Source organism: Micromys minutus, assembly GCF_963924665.1.
Source record: "Micromys minutus genome assembly, chromosome: 16".
In the NCBI taxonomy this organism is placed as follows: domain Eukaryota; kingdom Metazoa; phylum Chordata; class Mammalia; order Rodentia; family Muridae; genus Micromys; species Micromys minutus.
The window spans coordinates 47,998,969-48,004,992 of NC_137985.1; positions in this window are offsets into that span (position 1 = coordinate 47,998,969).

A 6,024-nucleotide genomic window follows, 5' to 3' on the forward strand; every position below is an offset into this window, starting at 1 on the left:
GCTCTCCAGTCCACAGGCACTTCTGTTTCCTCTATCCCCTCTTCCACTTGAGGGTCCAAACGCAGGCAGCACTTGTCCCAGCCCCGAGCTAAAAAAGTTTGTCCCAGTCTGTGCTTATGCCCAAGCCACGCCTCTAGCCTCAGTTTCTTCTTCTGTGGTAGGGCTGGAGAGATGGCTCAGAGGTTAAGAGTACATACTACCTATGGAGAGAAGCCAAGTTCAGTTCCCAGCACCCACATCTAGAAGCTCAACCATCTGCAACTCCAGTCCCAGAGGGACCAACAGTCTCCAGGGCCACCTGCACTGTGTGCGCATGCTCACACATACGCATAATTAAAAATAGTGGGGGCTGGAGGGATGGCTCAGTGTTTGAGAGCACTGGCTGCTCTTCTTCAGAAGGTTCAATTCCCAGCACCCACATGGCAGCTCACACCTGTCTGGACCTCCAGTTCCAGGGGACATGACACCCTCACACAGATATACAACGTGTGGGCAAAAGACAAAAATGTAGATGGAAAAAAATCATTTAAAAATTTACTTCCTAAAAATAATAGAAACCCCACACTTTGGAAGCTGGGGCAGGAGGACCGCTGAGAGTTCAAGGCCAGTCTGGACTACCCAGTGACTTCCAGGCCAGACTGAGCTGCGGTGTTTGATCCCATCTCAATAACTCAAAGAGAAAAGGAAGGTAGAATTTAAGAAACAATAAATAAATGATCCTGATTAACAAAGTCAAGTTCTGTGTGGAGAGTACATGGCTCGGCCCTGTCATGGGCCCATCTCTGTGCCTCTGAAGTCCAAAGGACTACATACATAGGCCGAGACCAGCCACCCAGGAAGGGTGGGTATGTCTGGCCCTACGGAGTGAAAGAGGCTCTGCTTGAACTCAAGATGAGGCCTTGGGAGGCTGGAAGGCTCTGACTCAGGAGGGCCTGACACCACACATTGTATGGGACCCTAGTGACTGCTGTTTGAGAGTCCAGGGCTTAGCTTTTAGCAGACTCCACCAGGAACCAGTGCCAGCCCACAGAGCTCTTGGCACTGAGTCCCACACCAGACCTGGTGTGGGAGCCGAGCCTGCACTGCATTTCAGGGACTAGATGCCACTGCGGTTGGACACACTTGGGCATTGCCCAGACTATGTCTGGCAGAAGCCCATGTTCTCCCAGTAACTGAGGATGGCAGGATCTCAGTTGTTTCTGCAAATAGTCTTTCCACCCAACAACTTGCCTGTACCTATGGCCTCCAAACCCATTCCTCTCCAGCTGGATTTCCCTTTCAGGGCTCATCACTGGTACTACAAACCTATCTTGTTGCAAAGGTTCATGGGTAGAGAAGGATGCGGCTTAGCACACAGCACTTTCTACTACTTCTACTGTAATTCATCTTTCCTTTTATATTTGCTTACATGTTTATCTATTTTGTGCATATGTGTCTATTGCCTGAATGTATGTTCGAATACCATGTGTGTGCCTTGTACCTGTGGAGCCTGGGACTGGACAAGAATGTTGTGAGCTGCCATGTGGTACTGGGAATCAGACCTGGGGCCCCTGGAAAAGCATCCATTGCTTATAGCAGCTGAATAATCTGTCTAACCTCCGTGTGTGTGTGTGTGTGTGTGTGTTCATTTTTTAAGAATATAGGTCTTACTATACAGCCCCAGCTGTATCTGCCTCTGCTCCCTACATGCTCAAATTACAAACAACTACACCTGCACATTTTTTCCTGCCTTTCCTTCTCTCTTTTTTCTTTTTCTTTCCTTCCTTCCTTCCTTTCTTTCCTTCCTTCCTTTCTTCTTCCCTTCCCTTCCTTCCTCCTTCCTTTCCTAAGATGACCCACAACTTGCTATGCAGCCAAGGATGGCTTTGAACTTTTTCTTTTTTTAAGATTTATTTATTATATACAAGTACACTGTAGCTGTCTTCAGACACACCAGAAGGCAGCATCAGATCTCATTACAAATGGTTGTGAGCCACCATGTGGTTGCTGGGATTTGAACTTAGAAAGAGCAGTCAGTACTCTTAACTGCTGAGCCATCCCTCCAGCCCTGAACTTTTTCTATGTGTATGTGGTTGGTTACATGCAAGTGTGTGTATATGCGTGTTTTCATGTGTGTGATGGTGTGCATCTCCGAGGTTGATATTGGGAACCAGCCTCTAGGGCTCTTCCACGTTCTTTATTGTAACCGGGTCTCTCAGTGAAACCCAGGGCTTGTTGACGTGGTTAGTCTGCCATGGCCGCCTGACTTTTACATGTGTTCTGGGAGTCAGAACTCTGGTCCTCACACTTGCACGGTAAGCACGTTACCCACTGAGCTGTCTCCTCAGTTCACGGTTTTACCCCTGAGTCCTCAGTGCTGGCGTTGCAGGCACGTGCCACCCTCTCCTAAGAGAACAGTCTAACAATTGAGCGTCACCCTCAGCTGGCCTGCACACCCATTTCTTAGGCAGGACTTCCTTGCCCACCCACATAGACCTACGGATAAAGAGCGGCAGAAGTAACACTTGTTTCTAAGATATTTCTTCTTCCCATGAGTTTAGTCACTGCTACACACGGGGCAGCTACTTGTCTCAGCCATTTTGTTTTGCTACCGACATAGTATTTAGAGTGGACCAACTGGGTAGAAAAGGCTCATTTTCACTCATGGTTCTGACACAAGTAGGTGATGACCTTCTTGCTTGGTGAAGTCCAGAGGCAGCACAGGGCATTACATGGAGGGAGGGAAACAGGAAGAGAGAGAGGGAGGGGGGCAGAGGGAGGGCAAGCTCAGCAAAAACAGCTTTTATAGACCTTTTTGAGACAACCCAATGGCCTATCTATTCATCACAGGAATGAAGTCGTACATCCACGAGGCTCTTAAAGGTCCCATCTCTCATTGTTTCATAGTGGGGACTGCATTTCTATGCCTGCCTTGGAGAGACAAATCACATCCAGCCTGCAGCCCCACCACCTGCTTCCTGTCCTGCTGTGCCTCACACCAGCCACAGCTTCCTGATGTCTTCCTGGGTTCCTCTGTCCCCAGAGACAGTTCTCTGCTTTCCTGTGTGAAGGGCATGATCTTTCATTCTCACTTCTTGGCAAGTCAGCCCACGCCCTCCTCCCTCAGCAGCCCAGGTGTCTCCATGGCAGTGCCAGCTTAGGTGGCTTGCTAGTCTACAGGTGCCAGTCAATGCCACTGCCCACTGAGGCTCGTCTTTCAGCAAGCTGTACCCATGCTCTGTGCCCTATGACCACCCAAACAGCCAGAGACATGGGAAACATTTGTTATTCCCAGGTCGTTGGGTTTCTTTCTTTTTTTCCTCCCTTCCTCTCTCACGAATTTGGTCACTTTTGCACCTCATAAATTTTTCAAGTGTTTAGGTTAATCTCTGACACCTTTTGATTGTGAACACATGTCCCGGGTTTATCATGAGCTTGTTAGTTAAGGGACCAGTTAAGGGAACGAAGCAGAGTGGTTCCTACAGCACTCCAAGAGCCCAGACACCGATGGCGGAAGGGTCAGGTTTCAATCCCATTTACCTGTCTAGCTGTGGGACCTTGCACAAGTCCAACTGACCTCTCTGTGCTTCAGAGTTTATTCCTCTGTGGATGGCACTTAGTAACACCTTGTGGGGGGATTGTTCAATTGACACATTTGAATTGAATTCACACTAGCATAGGGCCTGGTACGTGGCAAGCCCACTGGGAGTTCGGGCTGTTTATTGTGAGTGAGTTTATATATGGAAGGAAGAGGGAATGGTAGATAGGGTTGTTTAAATAAGTGCAGGTCTGGCTAGCTTTTCAGGACCATAAAGCTGTCACAATCATATCAGTTGCATGGGTTTAAACCCAGGTCACACCAGCCAGGCCCATCTCTCTTAGAAGCCAGGTGTGAGCTGTGAATCAGAAACAACCAGCCACAGAAACTGTTGTCTTATTTGTTTTTGCTAGAGTCTGAGATAGATTGCTTTCTTAGACCTCAGCCTGCACCTCCGGATGGCTATCAGAAAAGTCTTTTAATCAAGCAGGGCCTGGGAAATAATAGGGTGACAGAGGGGATGGAGAGGCAGGGAGCCCATTACTGCCCTGACAGCCAGTGACGCTGGCAGGGTTAGCCCAGGGTTTTGCTGCCACTAAGAATCATCCAGGAGGGGCTGGGCAGGGAGGCTTGAGTCTGTGCAGATGAAAGGCTCATTTGTAGACCTGGCCATGAAAATAGTTCTCAAGGACCAGCCAAAGTTCCTGGCCACTGGCCACACTGTCTTCAGAATCCTTGGCCTACATAGAGATTCTTCCTTCAGCTCTGAGAGCCTTATCAGGCCCCACAGTCCCCTGCCCAGCCTTCTGTTGTCCTGACTGCCCTCTGAGGAAGGGAGGCCAGACAGCAGGTGGCCAAGAAGGGAGGCTTAGCAGCAACCTGTGGATTGGCACTGAGCCCCTTCCTCCTTCACCTGCTGCTGCCTAAGCTGTTCAGAACAGGACACAGAGCACTCAGTGGAAACAGACATGCTAACGTGCCTTGGCAAACTGGAGCCCAAAGATACAAGGACACTTGACATTCAGCAGTTCTAGCCAATAGAAACATAATATGAACCCATATGTTATTTGAGATTTTCTAGTAGAGACGAAAGAAACTTAAAAAAAAAAAAAAAAAAAAAAAAAAAAAAAAAGGGAAATTAGCCTCAGCAATATACTTAATCCAATTTACCCTCAAACTATCATTTCAACACTTATTGTTACTGTTTCAATATATAAAACATCAAAATAATTATGGAGACATTTTACATTATTTTGCCTGTCATATATTACATAGGTAACTCACATAGCAATGTGTAGTAGCAGCTACTATAGGAGAGGGAAGCCCTCCCCTTTCCCTTCTTATGTACTTTGATTAAGATCTGCAAGTTTAGGCTGGAGAGATGGCTCAGTGTTTAAGAGCACTGACTGCTCTTCCAGAGGTCCTGAGTTCAATTTCTAGCAGTCACATGGTGGCTCACAACCATCTGTAATGAGATCTGATGCCCTCTTCTGGTGTGTCTGAAGACAGTGGTAATGTACTCATGTACATAAAATAAATAAATCTTTTAAAAAAAGATCTGCCAGTTCAGTAGACAAAACAGATTAACAGGGAAATATGTGCTTAAGCACATAGCAGCCAACAAAGCGAATGATTATGTTGTTTTGAGACGGTAGCATCATCTCACAGTGTGACTCAGGCTGGCCTCAAACCCATGACAATCCTCCTGCCTCAGATTCCGAATGCTAGGATACCAGGTGTGTGTACCACTTACCTGCCTGGAGCTAACTTTAGCTGGTTAAAGTTAAGGGCTTCTAATAAAGGGTTGTATATTTGACTTAGTAAAGAGGGAGAGAAAAGGTCAACCGATTGGAAAAACAAACACGTTTCTTTAGGATAAACAGATGGGAATGCAAGGGCAGATATCTGTTAAGGGAGTTCATGACTACCTATCTGGGTAAGTCTGTGGTCTTTCTTTCTTTGGGGCCATGGGACTTCAGGAGTAGAAATGCATGATACTCCTTGCCCACAAATTCCTTTTGTTAAAATAAAGGAAGTACCTATCACACTTTTTTTTTTTTTTTTTTTTGGAAGGAGGAAGGGCATCAACTGAATCTCAGACATGTTCAGCAAAACACGATCTATGTGGACTTTAAGGTCCAGAGTGGGTCCCAGCACCTTTTGAGTGCTCGACAGTCATACTCGGATACTGGCTATACCCCCACTGGACTGTGCAGTGTCCCTTGCAAGTGTCCCTTGGGGTGGTGGATGGTGCCCTGTTCAGCAGCCTCTGGATGCCCACCATCTTCTTCTCGGCAGCTTGCTCCTGCAGGGTGGCTGGTGGTGTGGCTTGGAAAAGCTCCCTCCAGTGTGTGCAACCCACTTACACAATGACTACCTTCCCTACATCGGCACCACACAGATAGAAGGTTAGCGCTCAGATCAAGTGAGAACAGGTGGACGCTAAGACACAAACTGCTTCCTCTGTGGTGGCTGAGCTCTACACCCCAAAGAGCCTAAAAAGGGGT